Here is a 26,662-nt window from a genome sequence, read left to right as displayed (position 1 = left end):
ATGGGGTCATTTTGTAGAATATCCCAATGTTTGGCCAGGATGTTTTTGATCGACTTATTGTCGCTACTGAAGGTAGTGATGAGATTCAGGCTAAAATCCTGCTTGGCCTTTTTTCTTGCATATTCATTTTGGTTTTCATTAGTGGAAGGGTTTTTATCATTACTTTGCTCAATGGGGGGCATACTTGAACGGGTCTTGATTAGGTCTATTTGTTTCAAATTAGAAGACTTCTGATAAGCCCTCCGAATGAGAGGTTTGGGATATCCTTTTTCTTCAAAACGTTGTTTTAAAATAACCACCTGATCTTTAAAATCATTATCCTGAGTACAGTACCTCCAGTTCCTCCTGACTCTTTTATACTGGTTTAGAGGGATATTCTGCAGCCATTTATTGTAATGTTCGCTATTGTAGTCAATGTAGCTATTGGCATCAACTTTTTTGAAATAGGTTTTAGTAAAAATCTTGTGGTCCTGATGGAAAATAATTAAATCTAAAAAATGTATGCTATCATGACATACTGATGATGTGAAATTGAGTTGATTTCTTTTTTCCCTGAGGAAGGAGACGGTTCCAGTCTCTGAAACGCGTTGGAAATGCTGAAATAAAAAAGAAACCTCTTCATTAATCCTGTACCAGTGGTTTTTTAGCGCGGCTAAAACCCGTCTTCCTATTTCTATATATTCGAATATTTAGGCTGTCATCCCAATCTGGTATCTGCGTCTCATCGTCATCAGTATGTTCCTCATTGTCTATTACAACAGGTGTTTCAGTTTGTGAATAAGGGTCAACATTATGCTCAGAAACTTGGTCATCACGGCCTGAATCTGAGTCACAAAGGTTCTGGGCATCACTGCAGACCATTTCCTGGTCTGTACTCACTGTAGCTTGGGAGCAGACCTCTGATTCCCAGGCTATAGTGTGACTGAACAGCTCTGCAGACTCAGCCATCTCAGTTCCACCATACTGTGCAGGGCAGATGGAGACTTCAGAGCTGGAGAGCTGGGAGAAAGCAAGTGTGATTGGGATGACAACTCAGAGGACTGGTGTTTTTTGGATGCGGTAGTTGAGGTGGAGGAGAGGGCACTTGTTGGACCACTTGAGATCCATTCAAGCATTTTATTTTTTTGGCCATCATCTACCTTTGTTCCAGTTGTTTGTGTCCATAAAAAAAGGAGCACATCGGATTGTCCACGGTAAGTAGTAGACATCTTACTTTTGCTGGAAGATGGTCTATCTTCAGCAGATGTTAATGAAGCTTTGCCACCTTCCCCACGGACAAACCCTTTTTTTCCTTTTCCAACACGCCTCTTCCCCTTTCCACCAGCATCTGTCATTTTGATTGCGACAAGATTGTGCACATAAAATGTGGTAGTAAAAATTGAGAGGTGGTGTAGATTGCAGCGGTAGCCTATCTTTGTTAACAGCAGAGTAAACAACAATAATTATCCCTGACAATGCAACTACGGCCCTTAAACTGGCAGCATAGTTTGCTAGTATAATGGCTTAGTAACAATGAGTTTGAGGGTGCAATGCAGAGGTGCTGCACATAGGTTTGCACCAGTGGGACACTAATGGAAGTCCAACAGCCACATTTAGGATGCCACTAAGTTTACTCAGTGTTTGCTAGTATAATGGCTTAGTAACAATGAGTTTGGGTGTGCAATGCAGTGGTGCTGCAATTAGATTTGCACTAGTAGGACACTAATGGAAGTCCAACAGCCAGTTTTAGGATGCCACTAAGTTTCCTCAGTGTTTGCTAGTATAATGGCTTAGTAAAAATGAGTTTGAGTGTGCAATGCAGAGGTGCTGCACATAGGTTTGCACCAGTGGGACACTAATGGAAGTTTAACAGCCACTTTTAGGATGCCACTAAGTTTACTCAGTGTTTGCTAGTATAATGGCTTAGTAACAATGAGTTTGAGTGTGCAATGCAGAGGTGCTGCACATTGGTTTACACCAGTTGCACACTAATGGAAGTCCAACAGCCACTTTTAGGATGCCACTAAGTTTCCTCAGTGTTTGCTAGTATAATGGCTTAGTAACAATGAGTTTGAGTGTGCAATGCAAAGGTGCTGCACATAGATTTGCACCAGTGGGACACTAATGGAAGTCCAACAGCCACTTTTAGGATGCCACTAAGTTTACTCAGTGTTTGCTAGTATAATGGCTTAGTAACAATGAGTTTGATTGTGCAAAGGGCAGGAGGGTACAGTGGCAGGGTTGTGGGTCTGGGTAGAGGAAAGGAAGCCTCCCTTTCTATCCCTCCTAATGGGGAAATGCAGTGAGGAAATCCCTGACCTTAGCTACACAGACGCTGTCATCTTGTGTAGCTGTTAAAATCTGTTTTCACGGACCTGACTGTCACCTATGGCTCTGACCCTCCGGTATTAGCCCTTACAAGGGCTGAAAGAAACTTCTATCCCTATTCTGTACAGCGCTGTGTATAGAGCGTACACAGCAGTATCGGAAATAGGAGCTACGCCAGCGGTGACTGACACCAAGACGCAGAAGGCGTGCTGGAGGAAAATGTCCGTTTTTATAATGCAGGGACATGTGACATGGACATCCTATAACACATGCCGTTGCTTCTCTTGCTAAAAGTCCACTTAGCTGTGTGTGTGTCTGGGATTGGCTGACATGCTGGCCCGCCCCAATACACTTGCGCGCTTAGGGAAGGAAGACAAGGGAAAAAAAAAAAAGGCGATCGCCATTATCCAAACAGCAGTGATCTGAATGCGCTGTTCCCGCACACTATACGCTGAAATTTCATAATAGTGTGAGTCACAGAGTGACTTACACTATTACAGCGGAAAGCCAGCTAGTAATTAGCTTGTCTTTTTGCTGCTAGAACCGTTCTCGAACGTATCTACAACTATCGAGCTTTAGCAAAAAGCTTGAGTTCTAGTTCGATCTAGAACAGCCCCCAAAATCACTCGAGCCGCGAACTGGAGAACCTCGAACCGCGAACCGCGCTCAACTCTAGTCACGAGTCCAGTAGTTCTAGTGTTAAACAGTTTGGGTAATATTGAGGGGGGCCCTCATACTGTGGGTGAGCGCCTCATACATTGTAGGGACATCTGTGGGAGGGTCATAAAAGTGTGGGGGCCATTGTACAGCATGGCAGCTAATACAGGGGCCATTATACAGTTTGAGGGCTACTGTTGGGGCCATTATACAGCTCGGGGTATAATGTGGGGGTCATTTTAGAGTTTGGGAGCTAATGTGGGGCCATTATACAATTTGCTATGATTTTCTTCAGTAATAACACATAGATGACAGCAATTTTTTATTCTTCACGCACTGCAAACATGAAAGGCAGTTTATAGAGAACCTGATATCTGATACATGCTGTTCGATCCGTTGACAGCATGTATCAAGCAATAACTGTATGATCTCAGACTTTTATGTATCACTCTGAAACGCTGCAGCACTTCAGACAAAAACATACTTTTAGTAGCCACTGGGGAAAGAAGCGCACTGTAGACTAGTCAAACAGGCACGTCCCAGGTGGCTCCCCCCCTGCCCTGGATTGACAGGTCAATACATACACGTAGGCAGAGTCCTTTCAATCCAGGGCAGTTTGCGAGGAGAAGCCAATGAGAATCCACCTGTATACAGCTCGGCTCGGTCCTTGCCAGCAAATAAAAGTAGGTTTTCTCTGAAATGCATTTCAGAATCAAACATACCTGGCTGCGTTCATACAGCCAGTGCCTGATACATTCTTCCCATGGATTGGGCAGCATGTGTCAGATTTCAGCTTCTCTTTAATAACCCTCTGTCCTACATTTGTTACTAAACCAAAATCCTGAAACCAAGGCTTGTTTTGTCACAGAAAGTGTGCTTCCTGAATTCTGAAACAAGCAGGTCATATGTCTTATTAATGAGAAAAAAAAATCTACAAAGCCAGAAATGAAAACATAACTGGCTTGCATGTTGTAAAAAAATATATATTTTTGGCACACTTTGTTGCTATAATAGTCCAATATTGGATCTGTACATGCCACCTAAGTACAGCAATTGGTTACTGTTATTGTCGTTCTATGAGGAAATAGGTATAGGTCACTTGGACATTAAAGAGAAGGTGTCGTGCCCAAAAAAAAAATTTCAATTAGGCTATGTTACCACAATGAGCTTTTAGTGAGGTTTTAATGTTGCCTATTATGTAAATAAGGTTACTTGCGTTTTTTTACGTGCATTTTTGTGTGTGTTTTTTACATGCGTTTTTTGAGTCTTTGTGTCTTTTTGGTATGTCATGTTAAATACAGCTGCTTTGTTTTACATACTTCCTGGTATTTGCCTTTGACAAAACTTTATTTTTGTCCTATCCCCTGGACGTGACCAAGCAATTGATGTTTGAAGAAGGGTTTGTGCCGGCGTCAGTGGCACATAGTCGCAAGGAAGCGTGGCTACGGGACCTGGCAATTTATTATTGAAAATGTTATAATGCCAGTAGTTTAACGATGCCATAGAACTGTTAGGTATCGGTGTTTTCGGTTGTTATTTTCCTCAGTTTGTTATTTTTCATTTAGAAAATGTTAGCAAGTAAATGTTTAATTAACCAATTGCAAATGAACGAAGAAGTTACCTGATTGACAACCAGATTCCTTTACAGAGTGTACACCCGGTACATGGACTCCGTTACGTTTAATATATATAAGTAAACATGGACCACGGTCATAGAACTTGCGTGACCAACACGAACTTTGTATTTTGTATATAGTTGCACCTCCTGTGCCAACCAGAGTCGTCTAATACCAAACCCGGGACCTTAACCTGGTCACGGACCCGCGGATAGGTTTGCAGGGGTCAAGTTTGTTTGGGTGGCGAGTTGTTGGGATCCGGGACATTGGGACTGGACTGTTGCAGGAAGGGGCTGCAACGGAGCAGGTTGAGTCTCTGTTACCACCAAAACCGGTAGAGTCCCATCGTTGGAAGATGAACTCTTTAAAGTTTAAGTAACGTTTAAGAAAAGTGCCTCCCCTGCGTGGTATGAAAATTGAAAATAAAAATGTTAACCTTGTTTTCCATCTTTTCTACAGTTAAAAAAAATAAATAAATAATGAACCTCTGATCTCCTGTAGCTCGGGGACGAGCTACGTTTAACCAAGGGAGAATGTGACGCCCTGGCCTATCAGGTCGTCACAGGGTATTGTGCAATCTGCCCTTTTGCACAGTATCCACATCCTGCTTGGTTACGGGTCCCTGACCTTTGGTGTTGCTAAGAACAAGCTAATCGAAATCCAAGAAACACTCTGCACCACACCCACCAGACACACCAATGGGTAGCCTGAAGGTAATAGGGCCGCCCACTTGGGGAGTTGGTTAGGGAGGGTCAGGAGTGACAGGAGCAGTCAGTTGTGTGGTGATTCTCATGAGGAGAGGTCACAAGTCAGTTGGAGGAGATCAGGAGCTGGGCTCCTTGCTAATACTAGGTGGCAGACGTTGGTCTGGGCCTGGTAGGAGTTGGAACCCCGGTCCGAGGGGATCGTGTCAAAGGGCACGGAACTGCCGAGGAGGGCAGCCGGTGGTCTTGTTCAATCTCTGGGCAGGCGCCAGGGCATGACGGGGTACGTGAACCCTAGGCCGGGAAGTAGCTTTAAGCGTCCTGGTAATTCACTCGACGAGGATGAAGTCTTCAGGAATCGTTCTCCACCCACTCCAAAATCAGGGTACTAGCGCAACGAGGGGATAGGACTTTCCCAATATACAGTCCAGAAAATCCCGAGCGTGAACCCTGAGAGCAAGCTCACTCCGTCAGCCATACGGGTGAGCAGGACCCGACTAGTTCTATACTACAGGTGCCAACCAGTAAAGAAGGTGCCAAGAGAAAGGTCACAGGCTAACAAGCAACACCATCGGGAACGAGATCCAGGCATGCTCCCTCCCTGCTGCAGCGGTGCTCAGATTTTCGGTTTACAAGTTGTCGGTGTCAGCGTTATTGGACTGAGTGAGTACGCAATGATCCTTTCCTCCCCAACGGTATCCCCTCACTACCATCACCGAGCCCCGAGGCATTCCCCCTACCCACGGAGTGGTTAAATACCTGGCTGCCTTCCCATCACCACTGGGCGCTCCCAACAGCAGCGGTGGTACTCCACCTTACCACACACCATGGGTGGCGTCATGAGCTCTAAACACACAACCCCCTGTAAATACCCCCTGTGAGGTAAATCCGGAGATATGACGATAAATCATGACATTCAAGTCATGTCAGGAAGCCCTCTCCTGGTGTCACCCCCCCCCTTCCCTTCACACAACTGGTTTAGCAACAAATCCATGGCCATGTCCTGTGATATGGAAATTAGGTGGCTTTAGGACAATGGACACAGGATGACTCCCTGCCGTCACCCTGTAGTAGGAGCTGCTAGCTAGTTAGCAAGGCTATGGAAATAGCCAGACAGAACGACTCCAGTAAAAAATGGTTCATATCTCGCAAGCCATATTTCCGATAAATATGGCAACCATAAAAATGGTGTCTCCGCATGTGGACGATGCCGGCACCCCCTTTTTATGGGAGCAGGACATTGGGAAATGCCCCAGGCGTGATATCAGCCAATGGGGAACTGGCAGACAGGTCATGAGTCCCCTCGTTCTGTAGCTAAATTCATAACTGTCACAATGAGAGCATTGGCGTCCGCCTACGACGCTCCCAGGCAAAGTTATGGCCAATATCCCCTTTGCTGGATGATTCTGATCCATGCAGGGGGAGTGGCAGTGCTTCCCTGTGAGGTCACTAAGGTAGGAGGGGACCTGGATCTGCCCAGGTTGATAACCCTACTTCGGCCATTTTCCAGCGTTCTTCTCGCTGGGGGCACGTGTAGGAAACATCTGTGGGAGTTCCTAGAAACCTGGTCTACAGCGCCCCCCTGTGGCCAGACACACAAGGTAACTGATGTAATTGTATACCTGTTTGTAACCCATGCTTTATCTGTAACTGTACTCTGACATATGTATATTCTGTAGATTCCCTATTGTATATATTGTAGTTTCTAGTGTGCTTTAGGCGATTAAATTATATAATTAATCTTGGGCTGTTCTGTTATCTCGATCTTGAATCCCACGTCTGTGTGTTCGGCTAATAGTTACCGTGAAGCGGTTGGTGGCAGCGAGTTGTGCCAAGGATTATTGTGGGGAGGCCAGTGAGATTCGGGAAGATATTATATATTCCGCCCGCGGAGGTCGGGGGAATATATACCTTACTCTCACCGGGGACCCTTCAATAATCGGCATAAGTAGTATAGCGGCCTCCTTTCTTATTGTCGGGCAATTCCATAATTGGCCTGACTATAAGAGGGGCGCTAGAGAGCGCGTCACGTGCTCTGTCTGTCGGTCAGGAGGTATAAAGGAGGGTTGACTCCTGCTTGTTACCCCCCGATCGTGACGTACTGGTAGCCAGCGCGGGGGATTTCGGAGTGACCCCCCCGGTGGTTTGTGACATATTGGTGGCAAGCGGTGGGATCGAGATAATAGTGTGTGTGAGTGTGAGACCCATACTCCCAGACACTAAAGACTACCTGCAGCAGCTGTGGCTGCTGGGGTCTTCAGACTAGCTCAACACTAGAGTGTCAGAGTGCAGATACTGTAAGGTGTGTGGAGGCATCAGGTGTCAGTTCTGTGTCAGTGACCAAAAGTCTGCAAGAATGGCTGATGGCACCAGGAGCAGAGCTATGCAACTGGCCAATGCTAAAGCAGGAGCCGAAGAGAGGGAGGACGGTGCTGTGGGCAGTAATGAGGAGGTTGCCCACGAGTCCTCCAGGAGCTCGACGCCAGAAAACCGTTCTGCAGAGGACAGCGCACAAGCTGGCAATTATGGACAAGATGAGGAGCAGCTCGCCCAAGGTTCCTCAACGAGCCAGATGCCAGCCCTCCGCTCTGCAATGGACAGTGAAGCACCAGGCTCCGCAGCGGGCCGCAGATCACCACGTGCCATTCCACCGAGCCTGGGAGGCTCGGATAGCCTTCTTCAAATGGCTATGGCCCTTCTCCAGGCTGGAGACCGGGATACCTACGAGATACTCATGGCAGAGCGCAGGGCAGAGCGGCAGGCAGCGCGTGAAGAGCGCCAGGCAGAGCGTGACTACCAGCTGCAGCTAGCTCAGCTCCGGCCCTCATCAGCCACACGTGACCTTCAAGACACCAAACTTCCAAAGGTCCGTGTTGAGGACTTCCCAGTGCTGGAGAAGGATGGAGACTTGGACTCTTTCTTGACTGCTTTTGAGCGGACTTGCTTGCAGCACCATCTGAACAAGGACCAGTGGGCCAAATACCTGACCCCCCGTTTAAGGGGTAAGGCCCTGGATATCCTTGGGGACTTGCCTGCTGAGGCAGATCAGGGCTACGACACCATCAAGCGGGCCCTGATCCAACAGTACAACCTCACCCCGGAGTCCTACCGCAAGAAGTTCCGGACGCTGCAGAAGGGACCAAAGGACTCCTGGGCTGACCACCGGCGGGCACTTGCCCGAGCTGCCGACCACTGGACCCAAGGCCTGCAGCTTTCCACCGGACCGGAGATCCTGGACTTGTTCATCACGGAGCAACTCTTGTGGAACTGCCCTGAGGATCTCCGCCAGTTCATCCGAGACCAGAAGCCAAAGGGGTCCACGGCTACAGCTGCCCTTGCCGATGACTACACCAACAACCGGGCCCCTGAGGCCAGGAGAGCGGCCACCAGCAGCACCTGGAGAGGGGGTAAGATGAATTCTGCGACTGCCCCACCTGCCCCTAGACTGCAGGGGGTGTCCCCCTCAACTCCCCTCTCCAGGCCCGTGGCGGAACCAAGACGGTGCCACCAGTGCAACCTACCTGGACACTTCAAGGCCATGTGCCCTCAGCGTCCCAAGGCCCCGGCTCCGTCCCCGTCCCAAGGGCCGCCCAAGGTGTATTGTGTGGGTGGGGGTGGTGGTAGGTCCCTGGACAGCTTCCAACCTGTCACCGTCGGCCAGTCTGTGACCATAGGACTGCGAGACAGCGCCTCGGAAGTGACTCTGGTGCGGCCTGAGATGGTGTCCCCCCAAGACTTGATCCCTGGAAAAACCCTTGCTGTCTCCGGGATTGGAGGCATTGACCCGGCGCTGCCTGTTGCTGACATTTATGTGGACTGGGGCGCAGGGCGAGGGGTGAGGGAGGTGGGGGTAACTGATCGGATCCCTGCAAACGTGCTACTTGGGACAGATTTGGGGCAAATAACCTCCCAGTTTGGCCCCGCCCCAAAGGCTGAACCTTCAGCCAGTGCTGACATGACTCCTGACAATGTTAATGTGTTATCTATGAATGATGTAAGGGAGGAGGGAGTGAACTCTGATATTTCTGCTTGCACAGACACCATAGACACACACACAGCTACAGCTGTGACAGGGGAGGGGGTCAGAGAAAGGTGTGACAATGCCTCTACAAGTAATCAGCCTGTGAGCTGGGATCTGTTGCCCTCTGCAGGGATAAGCAGAGAGCAGGGTGCTGCAGGGGGAGGACCAGTGTGTGGGGTGGGGGCTACCACAGCAAATGTGGGGTCCCCAGAGATTTCACACCGGGGTTCTGTTGCTGCAGGAGGGGAACAGGCAGGTGAGATTGGGGCCGGTCCAGGAGCGGAAGTGCTCCCAGGTAAGATCTCGGTGCAGGGTTCCCCCACAACCGGGGTGTCAGGAAGCCAGGTAGGTCTGCCTGAACCGGCGACTTGGTCAGGAACGGAGGAGGAGCAGGCACGACCCACGGTCGCAGCGGCTGTGGCCGCTGTCACCCGCCGTGGGAGTGCTGGAAGCCAAGGGGCCTCCCGGAGGTCCGATAGCTCTTCCCCTTCTGACCAAGTGGCAGCCGAGTCAGGTGGAGGCCAGGACACAGGTCCCGGGGTACTGACCGAAGATGTGACAGTCTCGTCGATTCTGGCCACATCTGGTCAGGGGTTTCAGGCAGCGTTAGAAGCTGACGACAGCCTGAAAGCTCTAAAGGAGCAGGCGGCACAGCCTCCCTCGGACTCGGACCCGGAGCGAGTGGTCTGGGACCAAGGACGGCTGTACCGGGCCACGGTCCAGCAGGGTTCACCGGAGGCGTGGCCCAGGGACCGACAGTTGGTGGTACCCTATCCGTTCCGGACGGAGTTGTTGCGGATCGCACATGAGATTCCGATGGCCGGACACCTAGGGATCGCTAAGACCAAGGCCAGGTTAAACCAGCATTTCTACTGGCCAAAAATGGGGGCCGATGTGGCTGCCTACTGCCGTTCGTGTGAAACCTGTCAGAGAGTGGGGAAGGCGGGGCCACACCCCAAAGCCCCACTGGTATCTCTGCCAATCATCGATGAGCCTTTCAGGAGGGTGGCTGTGGATCTGGTCGGCCCGCTGGCCATCCCCAGTAGCTCCGGGAAACGCTTCATACTGACGGTAGTGGACTATGCCACCCGGTACCCAGAAGCAGTGGCCTTGTCGTCCATTCGGGCTGACAAGGTGGCCACCGCATTGCTGGAGATTTTCTCCCGAGTGGGTTTTCCCCAGGAAATGCTCACTGACCGGGGGACCCAATTCATGTCCCAGCTGATGGAGGCCCTCTGTAAGCAAGTCCAGGTGCGACATCTGGTGGCCAGCCCGTACCATCCACAGACTAATGGCCTGTGCGAGCGGTTCAATGGCACCTTAAAGCAGATGCTTAAGATGTTGGTCGACTCCCACGGGCGTGACTGGGAGCGGTATCTCCCACACCTGTTATTTGCTTACCGGGAGGTTCCACAGGCCTCAACAGGATTCTCACCGTTTGAGCTCCTGTACGGGCGACGTGTGCGGGGCCCCCTGGCTCTGGTGAAAGAGGCTTGGGAAGGGGATTTGGCCACCCCTGGAGTGTCGGTTATCGAGTATGTCATGCGCTTCCGGGACAAAATGCAGGCCTTGACGCAACTGGTACACGACAATATGGCTCAAGCCCAGGCTGATCAGAAGCGTTGGTACGACCAGAACGCTTGTGAGAGGACCTACCAAGTGGGTCAAGAGGTGTGGGTACTTGTCCCCGTACCACAGGACAAGCTTCAGGCAGCCTGGGAAGGCCCATACCTCGTGTACCAGCAGCTCAACCCTGTGACGTACCTGGTCACCCTGGACCCTGCCCGTGGAAGGCGGAAGCCCTTCCATGTGAACATGATGAAGGCACATCATGAGCGGGAGGCATGTGCGCTCCCCGTGTGCAACCTGCCCGAGGAGGGAGAAGCGGAAACCCTCTTGGATATGCTAGCCCAGGTTAGGGCCGGCGGATCCATTGAGGATGTGGAGGTTGGCCACCAGCTCTTGGAGGACCAACGGTCCCAGCTGTGGGCCACCCTCCTCCCCTTCCGGGGGTTGTTTACCAACCAGCCCGGAAGGACTGACTTGGCTGTCCATCACGTGGACACTGGGGATCATCCCCCGATCCGGCGTTCAGCATATCGGGTCTCCCTGGAGGTGCAGCAACACATGCGCCAGGAGATTGACGAGATGCTGGAGCTGGGGGTGATCCAGGCATCCAACAGCGCTTGGGCCTCGCCTGTAGTCCTCGTCCCTAAGAAGGACCGAACCACTCGGTTCTGCGTGGACTACAGGGGGCTCAATGCTGTCACGGTCGCCGATGCGTACCCAATGCCACGCATCGATGACCTGCTCGATCAGTTGGCCGGGGCTCAGTACCTGACCATCATGGACCTGAGCCGGGGATATTGGCAGATCCCCCTGACTCGCAAGGCCAGGGAACGCTCTGCCTTTATTACCCCATTTGGACTGTACGAGTCCACGGTGATGCCATTCGGGATGAGGAATGCCCCTGCCACTTTCCAGCGGATGGTCAACACCCTGCTCAAGGGACTTGAAGGGTACGCGGCCGCGTACCTGGATGACATTGCCGTCTTCAGTCCCACCTGGGAGGACCACCTAGAGCATCTAGCACAGGTGCTCAGGCGGATCCACCGGGCAGGTTTGACCATCAAGCCGGGAAAGTGTCAGCTGGCCATGAGCGAGGTCCAGTACCTCGGTCACCGGGTAGGTGGGGGAACGCTGAAGCCCGAGCCTGAGAAAGTGGGGGCCATCGCATCCTGGCCCACCCCCAGGACCAAGAAGCAGGTGATGTCCTTCTTGGGGACCGCTGGGTACTATAGGAGGTTTGTTCCACGCTATAGTAGCCTGGCAAAGCCCTTGACGGACCTCTCCAAGAAGAAGCTGCCCTCTGCAGTCGATTGGACAGTGGACTGCGAGACAGCCTTCCGGGCCCTAAAGGACGCCCTGTCCAGCCCGCCCGTGCTACAGGCAGCCGACTTCACGCGGCCGTTTGTAGTACAGACCGACGCCAGTGACTTCGGCCTCGGTGCGGTGCTCAGCCAGGTGGACTCTGCGAGCCAAGAGCACCCAGTCTTGTACCTGAGCAGGAAGCTGTTACCAAGGGAAGTGGCCTATTCTACAATGGAGAAGGAGTGCCTGGCCATAGTGTGGGCCCTGCAGCGTCTGCAACCCTATCTATACGGGCGCCACTTCATCGTGGAGACGGACCACAATCCCCTCAGCTGGTTGCACACCGTCTCTGGGACGAATGGGCGATTGTTGCGATGGAGCCTTGCGCTCCAGCAATACGACTTCACCATTCGCCACAAAAGGGGCCGTGACCACGGTAACGCAGACGGGCTGTCCCGACAAGGAGAGGTCGCGGACGGGCGCACGGGGGAACACCGGAGTGTGCTGCCCCCTAGCGCCCTCAAAAGGGGGGAGGTGTGAGGTAAATCCGGAGATATGACGATAAATCATGACATTCAAGTCATGTCAGGAAGCCCTCTCCTGGTGTCACCCCCCCCCCTTCCCTTCACACAACTGGTTTAGCAACAAATCCATGGCCATGTCCTGTGATATGGAAATTAGGTGGCTTTAGGACAATGGACACAGGATGACTCCCTGCCGTCACCCTGTAGTAGGAGCTGCTAGCTAGTTAGCAAGGCTATGGAAATAGCCAGACAGAACGACTCCAGTAAAAAATGGTTCATATCTCGCAAGCCATATTTCCGATAAATATGGCAACCATAAAAATGGTGTCTCCGCATGTGGACGATGCCGGCACCCCCTTTTTATGGGAGCAGGACATTGGGAAATGCCCCAGGCGTGATATCAGCCAATGGGGAACTGGCAGACAGGTCATGAGTCCCCTCGTTCTGTAGCTAAATTCATAACTGTCACAATGAGAGCATTGGCGTCCGCCTACGACGCTCCCAGGCAAAGTTATGGCCAATATCCCCTTTGCTGGATGATTCTGATCCATGCAGGGGGAGTGGCAGTGCTTCCCTGTGAGGTCACTAAGGTAGGAGGGGACCTGGATCTGCCCAGGTTGATAACCCTACTTCGGCCATTTTCCAGCGTTCTTCTCGCTGGGGGCACGTGTAGGAAACATCTGTGGGAGTTCCTAGAAACCTGGTCTACAGCGCCCCCCTGTGGCCAGACACACAAGGTAACTGATGTAATTGTATACCTGTTTGTAACCCATGCTTTATCTGTAACTGTACTCTGACATATGTATATTCTGTAGATTCCCTATTGTATATATTGTAGTTTCTAGTGTGCTTTAGGCGATTAAATTATATAATTAATCTTGGGCTGTTCTGTTATCTCGATCTTGAATCCCACGTCTGTGTGTTCGGCTAATAGTTACCGTGAAGCGGTTGGTGGCAGCGAGTTGTGCCAAGGATTATTGTGGGGAGGCCAGTGAGATTCGGGAAGATATTATATATTCCGCCCGCGGAGGTCGGGGGAATATATACCTTACTCTCACCGGGGACCCTTCAATAATCGGCATAAGTAGTATAGCGGCCTCCTTTCTTATTGTCGGGCAATTCCATAATTGGCCTGACTATAAGAGGGGCGCTAGAGAGCGCGTCACGTGCTCTGTCTGTCGGTCAGGAGGTATAAAGGAGGGTTGACTCCTGCTTGTTACCCCCCGATCGTGACGTACTGGTAGCCAGCGCGGGGGATTTCGGAGTGACCCCCCCGGTGGTTTGTGACACCCCCTTTTATTTAGAGTGGCCGCATGACCCCCCTCCCGGGTCTGGGGACCCCTCGAGCCACCGCGGATCCGGATCCGAGCAGCCTTGGCTTCTGACGCTGGGGTGGTACAGATATTACAGGGGATTGGTGAATAAAGTTTATTCGTGACGCCACTTGTGTTGTGGCTATATGTAGGGAGCCGCCGCTGCAGAATGTCTCTACTGGGGCTGATGATATTAGCAGCTAGTATGGTAGTCCCTCCGCAAGTAGGGTATTGTCCCAGCGGGTGTATGGTGCGGTGGGTGTCAGAAGAAGGAGTCCAGACAGGTATTTAGTGCAACTGGTTTACTCACTTTAGCTGTTAACTGGTTGCTCGAGGCCGGCTGGTTTTGCCTCCAGGTCTCCATCGTCCCAGTGCCAGTCTGGTTCTCTGGTACCTTCTTCCTCTGCACCTGTCTCTGGTAAGTGGGTCCCCATGGTATGGAACACTGGGGGTCCACGGTCTGTGGTTTGTCCACTTCTGTCCGCCTGACGATAGTGTGAACCCTGTGGGGATGGAGTCTCTGGTCCAGTCCCTGACTCTCTCTTTGCTACTGAGTCTTCAGATTCTTTAGGGTCAGCAAGATCCTTGATGGTCCCCTTTGCTGTGCAGGTGTTAACAGGTTGGCTTGAAGCTCTTTCCTGTCCTAGGGTCCTGTACCCTGTCAGTGCGTAGTTCTCAGAGTACTCCACCGTACTCCACCGGCAAGCACCTCTACTGGGTACCAGGTCACCGTTAACCCGAGTCGGAGTCACTTCACTTCCACCTTTACACCTCTGCAGTCACCTACTTCGACTTAGTACTGACTTCCTGTGTTCCCGACTACTCTCCACAGTCTGCCCCTCACACCTGGTTAACTAGTGGACTGGAGTAGCTCCACCTCTAGGCGGCCATCCATGGTCCCACCCTAGCTAGGTACCATTGTATGGGGGATTGTTGGGGAAAACTGGGATTACCTGAGTTTTTGGTGTCACAGGCACTGGGTTGTGGGTCTCTAAGGAGGTAGACCCTGCATTCTGGTGGGGATGCAGAACCTTGTAGCACCCTGAGGGCTTCAGGGGCACTACAAGTCCATTTTTCCCTGGCATCAATGATGTCACACGGACCACACAGTGGTGTGATCCATATGACACATAAAAAAGAAAACATGTATCTTTGAAATAAAATGCTTTTCTATACTCACTTTTCCCAGCCCAGCTGGCTCTGGCTGCTGCTGTCTCCTGCTTCCAGGTCGGCTAATTATGCTCACAAATATTCACTCCACCGCGACCCGGAAGCAGCAGCAGAGGAGAGACAGCAGTGGCCGGAGACAAGAGAGTCAGAAACATCTGCACTACAGAGAGTAGCGCCGGGAACAGGGGAGTTTAGTGCAGCGCCCCACGGGGCAGGTGCATTTAACCTACTCATCGTCGGGCTGTCGACTGTCGTTGTCACGGGCGGCCTAGCCTGGCTCCATTGCCTCGAGGCGTGCAGAAGATAGCAGGGGAAAGATGATAGGGGTAGTAGTGAGGTGAATGTCGTGACACCACCTGTAATATGCGGCCAGGGGATAGGCCACCGTTGCTGTCGCTGTCCTCTGAAGCAGATGGTGGAAGCAGCTATGGATGGTATCGCTCTCCACAGGTAGAGTGGGCTCGGGGAGGATGATGAGGGAAGTAGTAATGGTGGGCGCCGAGGCGCCGAGCAGCGGTGCCGGTAATAAAGAGGCAGAGTCTATGGCTGCAGTTCCAGGTTGTTTACAAACTTTTAGTGTTGTGCCGCTTACCCAAGTAATACCGGTTACTTGCTATGATGGGCTCCGTCAACCCCGAATCCCTTTAGATTTCAGTCCGGTGTGGTGTTTGGTGGGTTTCTCCTTGTAACGTCTGTTTGTGGATCCCCTGGCTTGAAGCTATGAGGGGACCCTGGGTTTCACTCATAGCTTCACTCTTGTACTCTTGTCCCTATATGCAGGTGCCGTGGTTCTGATGTGGGGTCCGGCTTGAAGCGAGGCCCTGGATCCTATATGGCACTGTGCTGTCGGTTGCTGTGTGGGCAGGGAAGCTTGAAACTTTCCCCGTCCAGGCAGATTATGGAAAACCAACGTGAAGTATGATCTTCCCTAGGGTCCTATTGCCCTGTGTGGCATCGGTTCCGTGAGGAGCAGAGATCCCTCTCCCTGCAGCAACCCTGGTGAACTTCTCCTCCTTCCCACTGGAGCACCTGTAGATGCGACTGCTCTGTTGCTCTCCTGCTGGAGAACTATCCAACTGTTGTGTTGGCTCCTGACTCCCCCTGCTGGCTGCACCTCCCCCCTCCCAAGTCCTAGGCTAGTGGGACTGGGGCCCCTGTTGAGGGCATCCTGTAAATGCCTCTCTGTCGGCGACCCCTTTATTACTTGACCCCAGACCAGTCCCCAGTGGGAACAGGGCAACCTGGTGTGTATTTGATTGTGTAATGTGGTGAAACCAGAACTGACCTCCTCAGGAACCAGGTTTAGCATTACACCCAATGTTGGGTGCAATACTCTGTGGTGACTGAAGCCTTAGGGGTGCCACACTCCCCACAGCAAATGACAGCTCTTCTGGGCCGCAGCAATTCAGAGTTTGGTACACCGCATTTTGTATATAAATTAAACAAGTAACATTCTATCCTTTATGGGAGGCACCATCAATGAACATTACAAACATATCAACTCTACACCAGTAGCATTATCAAACGCAGTATCAAAACATTTGCAAGGTAAAAGCATTATTAAAACATTTCAAATAGCAAAAATATCAAAACAGTGTCAAATATTGGTTATAGCAGCATGCATCAGGCAATTCAAATATTCCTGGCATTAAGGGTAAAATTCTTCATATAAAACACAGTGAAGAGTGGTCCGTTTGGACCACTTATCAGTGCACTGCTCCCGGTCATCAAAATTTTCTTTTAAGTGCAGAAACAGAAAACTTTCAAGTGCAAAACGTTCAATTATGCAAGTGTAGAGATTCATGTCACCCTAATTCTGGTAGGGTGCACACGTGCAACTATATACAAAGAGTTCTGACCACTGTCAGTCCTGTGGCCCGGTTGTCCATTTAAACGCAAAAATCAACCGAAGAAAAAATCAACTGAATATGTACACAGATGGAAAAATCAATCGTTAAGGTAGTCAATTACTGAGAACATTCCTTACCAGACTGTGGCACGAGGTCCGCTTCAAGGGTTTGGGTGCCTCAGTCTCTGGTACCCGGTTGCTGTGGAGCTGTGGAAGAAACGTGAACTGGCACTGGATGCTCCGCTGCTGGGGAGACCGGCTTTGCAGCTGCCTCCTCTTGTGAACACAGTTCCACGTCCAGGGTGTACCAGCCCCACTCTCCCTTGTGCCAAGTGTATGTTACCAGGTCGTCAGCAAACAGGTCTCGACCAGGGTGGCCTCTACGGAGGTGGGATGCGACATCACAGTGAAAGACAAATACTTCTTTTGAAAGTTTTTTTTCCACGATGAAGCCCCACAACCGCTGAAGATCGAACCGGAAGACCACTCCAGTCCGTATTGGACACTGGTCCACCGGGTGGCTTTCCAGGAGCAGTTGCTTTGCAGCAAGGTTCCGGGTATCTGTGGCTGCTAACCGCTCCTGGTGTACCCTCTCCTCTTCCGGAAGTTTAGAAAGGGTGGCCTGGCAGATGGCCCAATCTCTGTCCTACTTGCTGATGGACTCCGGGGACAGAGGCTTCAGCTCAGCGCAGCAATCTCCCCAGGATATTCCCAGGGGATCACTACCCCAAGTCTCCAGGTCAGGCTCCGGGTCGAAGGTGATCAGATCCCCTTCGGTGCAGTTAGCAGCAGCCGGGTCCTCAACTGCTGGGAATAGTATCAACAGGTCGGCAGCCAGAGGTTGCAGAGTAACCGGTTCCTCCTCTGCCGTGTATCCAGTAGCCTGGTCGGTAGCTCAGCCATCAGCTACCAGGGGGTCAAAGGTTTTGTCGAGTGCTCCTGCTCCCGACGATGCTGAGCTGCTCATTGGGGCATGAAGGCTGTCGACGGTGGCAATGAAGACAGGAATCTCTGCAGTTTCCATTGCAGAGTCCTCTCCCTCCAGGGACTGCGATTCCAGTTCTTCGTGGGCACGCATGGCTCCCACCTCTCCCATCATGGACGCCTCCCATTCATGTATGGCGTCCAAGTGCATCCATCTCAGCATCTGACTTACCCGAGTCACCTCCGCCTCCATGTCTCGAGTGCTCCAGAACAGGGGTCGTTCCCGTGTTGCCCCATGACAGCCAGGGTTTGCCATTGCTGACACCCTGCACCACAGGTGATCCCAGCACATCCGACACTCCTTTGTGCTCCAGCCTCTCACTCTATAAGTTTCGTTTCTCAGTTCATTTGCACACCAGGAGGCGAGGCTTAGCTTTTCTGCCCCTCTCCTCATGTTAGTTTTGTTTTCTCTTTTCCCCCGTCTGTGAGGGGGATGGGCCTTACTTTTGACGCCACAGTCTTTGCCAGCCCACGAATGGCGGGAATTCTTTAACCCTTTGTTCTTCAGTAATGGCTACTAATCACAATTCAACAGTCTTTCAACAGTCCATAAGGCACACAGTACCCAGGTTTTTAGGCTTGGCATGTTATCCTGTTTGTGATGCCAAATGTAGCGCCCCACGGGGCAGGTGCATTTAACCTACTCATCGCCGAGCTGTCGACTGTCGTCATCACAAGTGGCCTAGCCCGGCTCCGTTGCCCCAAGGCGTACAGAAGATGGCAGGGGAGAGATGATGGGGGTAGTAGTAAGGTGAATGTGGCCAGGGGATGGGCCGCCACTGCTGTCGCTGTCCTCTGAGGCAGATGGTGGTAGCAGCTATGGATGGTATCTCTCCCCACAGGTAGAGCGGGCCCCGGGGAGGATGATGAGGGGAGTAGTAATGACGGGTGCCAAGGCGCCAAGCAGCGGTGCCAGTAATAAAGAGGCAGAGTCTATGGCTGTGGTTCCAGGTTGTTTACTCACTTTTAGTGCTGTGCCACTCACCCAGGTAATACTGGTTACTTCCTATGATGGGCTCCGTCGAACCCGAATCCCTTTAGAAATCAGTCCGGTGTGGTGTTCGGTGGGTTTCTCCTTGTAACGCCTGTCTGTGGATCCCCTGGCTTGAAACTACAAGGGAACCCTGGGTTTCACGAAATGTACTCTTGTCCCCATATGCAGGTGCCGCGGTTCCAATGTAGGGTCCGGCTTGAAGCGAGGTCCTGGATCCTATATGGCACTGTGGTGTCAGATGCTGTGTGGGCAGGAAAGCTTTAAACTTTCCCCGTCCAGGCAGATTCTGGAAAACCAACGTGAAGTATGATCTTCCCTAGGATCCTGCTGCCCTGTGTAGAGTCGCTTCCGTGGGGAGCAAAGATCCCTCTCCCTGTGGCAACCATGGTGAACTTCTCCTCCTTCCCACTGGAGCACCTGTAGATGCGACTGCTCCGCTGCTCTCCTGCTGGAGAAGTCTCTAACTGTTGTGTTGGCTCCTGACTCCCCCTGCTGGCTGCACTTTCCCCTTCCCAGGTCCTAGGCTAGTGGGACTGGGGCCCCTGTTGAGGGCATCCTGTAAATGCCTTTCTGTCGGCGACCCCTTTATTACTTCACCCTAGACCAGTCCCCAGTGGGAACAGGGCAACCTGGTGTGTATTTGATTGTGTTATGTGGTGGTGAAAGCAGGACTGACCTCCTCAGGAACCAGGTTTAGCATTACACCAAATGTTGGGTGCAATACTCTGTGGCGACTGAAGCCACAGGGGCGCTGCAATAGGAGTGCCTGATCTCTGTATGCTATCATGAATAGCACACAGAGAACACACGTGTACCAAAATCACAGAACACGGAGGGACATATGCATCTTTAACACGTCAGTGAAAAAATGTGTGTGTTTTTGACTGACGTGTGAAGGAGGCCTTATCAGGCTAAGTTTGTACAAAAGAGCTAAAAAGGAGTTCAATTCAGTCCTAGGAGACCTCGGTGTGTTATATTCATATTTTCTGTGCAAATAAATGCCACAATTCTAAGCTTGTAAATTTGAATGTCAATCCTCTCATCACTAGAAAGTATGTAAAATAAATTCAAAAAAGCAAAATATGTAATCCCTTGTTCTGAAGCATAGATGACATAAGTACTGTATATATTCTGCTGTCTTTTCAGTTTTATATTCCTGGATTACACATAAAAAAGTCTTGTTCTTTTTCCCTTTTTTTCACCTTCTTTGTTTTCATTTTAGATTATCATAAAACAAGTCTCATTTGTCCCATGGGTATTTTGTTATTGTCATCCATGGATGGATTATAGAGATATCATTACATTAGAATTTACAAAAAATATTCATAGTTTTATTTATTACAGACCGCAGAAGAACCCAGCACATTTAGCTGCCTTCCATTGCTGCCAGCTGCTGTGATATATTTAGTTGTACTAAAATGACTTGTCCTAAAACAACCTCCGCAAAGACAAATAAGGATTGAAGAAAACCCTGCTCAGGGAAGATGGATTAATTACCCTTGTAATCTTCCAGCCCTGCGATGACAATTTTACACTTACCTAAATGCATACTTTGAGCTCTTTTCATTGAATGACTGAGCAGTTAAACATTGTTAAAGATCAGTTTTAGTTTTATTTACTTTTGCGCGTGAGAATGCATGGAAGAGTCGGTTTCACGATTGAGGTCATGTCGGCTGGACAACTCCGGATAATTGTTGGCCCTTTAAATGCCTGACTTGCTCAGTTCATTTAAGGGTGAAAGTGAATTTAGGACAAGAATATAGTTGAATCATTCCGAGTCCTCATACATTACAGCATTCCTCCTTGTGTTTAGCAAAATTTTATATTTTTCTATTGAAGCGTATACGCACACGAAATTCTGTCCTCTAATATGCCAGAGACATTGCAGAATAAAGTATTGGCGGGAGTCTAGATCCTGTATGGCATTATTTTACCTAATTGCAGTGTATTGTTATTTGAATGCTTACTACTTATATGGGTGCTGTATGCATTATTCATGTGGATACTATGCACTATATTGTCCTCATTGTGTATGGTTTATTTACCTGTATTTCGTGTAGTTTCTTTCGATGGAGAATAACATTATTTACCTCAATACTGCTTAAAACGAATTATATGGATGTTGGGTAACACTCTGTATGTACTGTTTATCTTGTGTCTGTCATACACAATTTACCTGGAGTGTTGTAAGCATGATTTGTCTGTATGTGATATATATTTCAATTGTCTTTTTGTCCTTGTATGAGACTATCTGCCTCTAGTTATCTAGTGCTTTGCATCATTAATATAAAACATCCATCTTCTCACATGTCTTTCTAAATTAGGAAATCTGACAAAACAAATATGTCAATGGGTGCTATTGTGTTGATTACAAAATCATGGTGATGAGGCAATAGTAAAAGCATGCACTGAATGCAATCAACACATATTCTGGCATGCTAGCCAAGAGAATGTGGCATATTTATCATTAAATCTATAGAAAAGCATAGATATATTGCAATATTATTGTTGTTGGTGGAAAAGTGTCTGATGGTATTAGTGAGAGACAACTAGTATATATGACATGCAATGCTCAGAGTACGGTATATGTTTCTATTTATTTATGCAGTGGTATGTAAACGTTTGGGCACCCCTGGTCAAAGTTATATAATGCAGCCACTGGTAGGTATAAATGATCAAGACCAAATACAGCACAAATACCTAAAAATTAACTTTTATTAATTCCTCTAAAAAAAGGGAAGGAACACCTTGCCTTTGTTTAAAAACAATGTCTCGCAGAGATAGACGTAATGTATAGCCCTAATAAAAATGAAAAAGGGCCTATACACCCTGCCAAATGACATTAACAAAATGACACATAGAATATTAGTTGCGTACTGGCAGGTGTCACAACCGAACCAGGATAAGCACCAGCTGATTGATAAGGATGGGCTACACTCGAGACCTCAGAGTCCCTTCACTATAGTGCTGCCAATAATAATGTACCAAACAGCCCTCAGGCCAGTTAGGATGGGTACACAAACACATGACAGGGTGTCAAAAAACAGCCAATAAGTGCCCACTGGTTCAGAACAGAAATGACAATGCTTAAGGGAAAATAACATAATCAGATCCCCATCATACCATTGTCTGATCTTGTATAGAAATATATGGAACGATCTCACCCTTGCCGGTGTATCATATTTCAAAAAGACAGTTTCCCACCATCATAGGCGTATCCACGGGCCCTTTCCACTCTGGATCCGGGATCCCTTCCAATCGGACAAGCTGTCCTCTCCCAAATTCTCCTTCTCCCGATGCGTTTCCTATATACTATTCATCAGGGGAGTTCATATACAGAGATGCAGGTTTTAATGAAAAAAACTCTAGTCGGTTCACTAGAAAAGAGAAACGGGATAATAGAAAAGGGGGGTTCATAATTGCCAGACCCCTATACACATTCAATCTTTTAGAGAAACACCGGAGAGGCAGGCGACTTACCAGATGGTGACAGCACGAATCCTCCCTGCTGCACACCACTGTCTGTAACAACCAAGTTTAAATGGTCACCGCTCTCCCGCCGGCATCTGACGTCACTTCCGCAAAAGCGCTCATCACTTCCGCATTACGCGGTGGAACGCAACGGTGGAACGCAAGTCCCTCAGGAAGTGACGTCAGAACCATCCGGCGCGCTGATGACACCTTGGAAAAAGGAGGTATGAGCAGGACGCAAACACGCCCATCAGGTCCGCCCCTTCACCGCATAGAGACAGCGCGCTGTGCCTCAATTCGTCGCGCATGTACTAAGTCCATTTAAAGAAACATCTTTATATGTTATATATACCAGGAAAAAAACTGCTGTAGGAAGGAGGGAAATAGGAGTGCAGCAAAGCCCAGACAGATGTTAGTGGTAGGGGACTCTATAATTAGGCGGACAGACAGGGTCATCTGTCGCCGAGACCGTGAATGCCGAACAGTGTGTTGTCTGCCGGGTGCTCGGGTTCGGCATATTGTGGATCGGATAGACAGATTGCTGGGTGGGGCTGGGGAAAACCCAGCGGTCATGGTGCACATTGGTACTAATGACAAAGTTAGAGGCAGGTGGAAGGTCCTTAAAAATGATTACAGGGAACTAGGAGAGAAGCTGAAGTCCAGGACCTCCAAGGTGGTGTTTTCAGAAATACTACCGGTGCCACGAGCGTCACTAGAAAGACAGCGGGAGCTTAGGGAGATAAACACGTGGCTTAGAAATTGGTGCAGGAAGGAAGGGTTCTGGTTCATGGAGAACTGGGCTGACTTCTCAGTCGGCTACAGGCTCTACGGTAGGGACGGGCTGCACCTCAATGGGGAAGGTGCAGCTGTGCTGGGGGAGAAAATGGTCAGACGGATGAAGGAGCTTTTAAATTAGGATCTGGGGGGAGGGAGGGTAGTGGAGCAAAAAAGGGGATAGATATATATATATATATATATATATATATAATAGATAGAGCAGATAGAGACAGTGAGATGGTAGGGGTCAATGAAGGATTAGGGGGGAATGGGACATGCAAGGAACGTAGGGAGGCTAGGAGTAATAAAGGTGTTAATAGGATTAAATGTCTACTGGCAAATGCAAGAAGTCTTGCAAACAAAATGAATGAATTGGAGACTCTTATGTCAACCATGGATTATGATGTGGTGGGCATTACGTAAACCTGGCTGGATGAAAGCCATGACTGGGTGACAAACATACATGGTTATAGTACATTTAGGAGGGACAGGAAAGACAAAAAAGGTGGTGGGGTGTGTATATTTATCAAATCTAACCTAAAACCTGTGTTGAATGATGACATTGGGGGTAACTGCAACAATGTAGAGTCAGTATGGGTAAATGTACATGGGGAGGAGAATAATGGAAAAATGCTAATTGGAGTTTGCTATAAGCCTCCTAACATACTTGAACAAATAGAGGGTGAAATGCTGGAACAAATTGAAAAGGCAGCTAATAATAATAATCGGGTTCTTATTATGGGGGATTTCAACTATCCAGACATACAGTGGGACATAGAATCTTCTGGTTGTGCTAAAAGCTGTAAATTCTTATCTACCATTCAAGACCATTTCCTCTCTCAGATGGTAGATGAACCGACGAGGGGAGATAATTTGCTAGATTTGGTCCTGTCAAATAGACCGGATACAATTTCAGATCTACAGGTCCGGGAGCACTTGGGCACCAGCGATCATAATATGGTAAGCTTCAATGTAATATTCAATAGAACATTTCAAAGGGGAAATGCTAAAACCTGGAATTTTAGGAAAGCTGATTTCAACAAATTAAGGGAAGATCTTAAATGTGTAGATTGGGACAAAGTCATGGTAACTGGGGATACTGAACATAAATGGGGAAAGTTTAAGGATATATTGCTAGAGTCCTGTAAAAAACTTATACCCTCTGGTAATAAAACGTCCCGGAATAAAAAGAAACCACTATGGATAAATAAGACTGTACAAAGTATAATAAAACAAAAACAGAGGGCGTTTAAAATCTTGAAGGCTGAGAATACAGAAATAGCATTGCAGGAGTATAAAGATATCAATAGGCAATGCAAAAAAGAAATCAAACAAGAAAAACTAGCTACTGAAACAAAAATCACCAATGACATTAAAATAAATCCAAAAATCTTTTATAAATACATTAATGCCAAAAAGAAAACAAAGGATAGTATTGGCCCCTTAAAATATAATAACAAGTTAGTTATAGAGGACAAACAAAAGACTGAGATATTAAATAGGCATTTCTCATCTGTGTTCACCAAGGAACTGACTGTACCAGGCATCATTCAACAAGTGAAAAATCAAAGTTCACCACCCGATATAATTAATTTAACACAAGAAGAAGTACACCTACGTCTGAGTAAATTAAACATTGACAAATCCCCAGGGCCAGATGGCATTCATCCACGAATATTGAGGGACTTGAGCTCTGTAATTGACAGACCGCTGTATCTCATATTTTTAGACTCGCTTGTAACAGGGTTGGTGCCTCAGGATTGGAGGATTGCTGATGTGGTACCGATATTTAAGAAAGGTAAGAGGGTAGATCCAGGCAACTACCGTCCAGTAAGCCTGACATCAGTAGTATGCAAAGTTTTTGAGGGCATTTTAAGGGATGACATGCAAAAATATGTTGCAGAAAATAATATAATAACTGACAGACAGCATGGATTCATGAAAGATAAGTCGTGTCTAACCAACCTGTTGGGGTTCTATGAGGGGGTAAGTGCAAACCTGGATATTGGTAATGCAGCTGATGTGATTTATTTGGACTTTGCAAAGGCATTTGATACTGTACCACATAATAGGCTTATACTAAAGCTCCAGAAGCAAGGACTGGGGGAAACTATATGCAACTGGGTAAGGAATTGGCTAAAAGATAGGAAACAAAGAGTAGTCATAAATGGAACATTCTCTAAATGGGCCATAGTCAGCAGTGGGGTGCCGCAGGGATCTGTGCTAGGACCAATTCTTTTTAATCTCTTTATTAATGACCTTGTGGATGGGATTGATAGTAAAGTGTCAGTCTTTGCTGATGACACCAAACTATGTAGGATATTAAAAACTGACCTTGATAGTATAATATTGCAAAAAGATCTGGATAAGATGTCAGAATGGGCAGATACTTGGCAAATGACATTTAATGTTGATAAATGTAAAGTAATGCACCTAGGACGGAGTAATCCTATAACTGCGTATACATTAAATGGAAGTAAACTCAGGACTACAGAACAGGAGAAGGACTTGGGTATTCTCATTACAAATAAGCTGAGCAGCAGCACTCAATGTCAAGCAGCAGCTGCTAAAGCAAACAAGATTCTAGGGTGTATAAAAAGAGAGATTAGATCCCGCGATCCCAATGTATTATTACCCCTCTATAAATCACTTGTAAGGCCACATCTGGAATATGGGATCCAGTTTTGGACTCCACATTTTAAAAAGGACATTCAGAAGTTAGAGTCAGTTCAAAGGCAGGCAACTAGACTACTACAAGGAATGGAAGGCCTCCCATATGATGACAGGTTGAAAAAGTTAGATATGTTTAGCTTAGAAAAAAGACGTCTCAGAGGAGATCTCATTTATATGTATAAATATATGTGTGGTCAATATAAGGGACTGGCACATGACTTATTTCTTCCGAAGACAATACTAAGGACCAGGGGGCACTCACTGCGAGTGGAAGAAAAGTGATTCCGACAGCTAAATAGGAAAGGGTTCTTTACAGTTGGAGCAGTCAGACTGTGGAATACCCTACTACAAGAGGTAGTAATGGCAGATACTTTAACAGCTTTCAAAAAAGGGCTGGATGATTTCCTCAGTACACACAACATTGTTGGTTATAAATGACTTAGTGACCAAATGTAGAACTGGTGGAGGAAGGTTGAGCTAGATGGACCTAGGTCTTTTTTCAACCTTAGTAACTATGTAACTATGTAACTATGTAACTATATATGTAAATGCATAATGCTCACCTACTTTTTCAAAATAAAGCAGGTAGCGGGGCTAAGGCCAGGAGTAACCAGGTAACATGCACAGGTTTGCAAACCCATAGGATCATCCAAAAAGAGACTGGGTCTCAAAGAAATAGTCCAAATCCCAGAAAAAAGCAAAAACAAAAAACAAAAAAAAACAAAATAAAA

Source organism: Anomaloglossus baeobatrachus, chromosome 6 (assembly GCF_048569485.1).
Source record: "Anomaloglossus baeobatrachus isolate aAnoBae1 chromosome 6, aAnoBae1.hap1, whole genome shotgun sequence".
In the NCBI taxonomy this organism is placed as follows: Eukaryota; Metazoa; Chordata; class Amphibia; order Anura; family Aromobatidae; genus Anomaloglossus; species Anomaloglossus baeobatrachus.
This window is presented reverse-complemented; position numbering follows the sequence as displayed.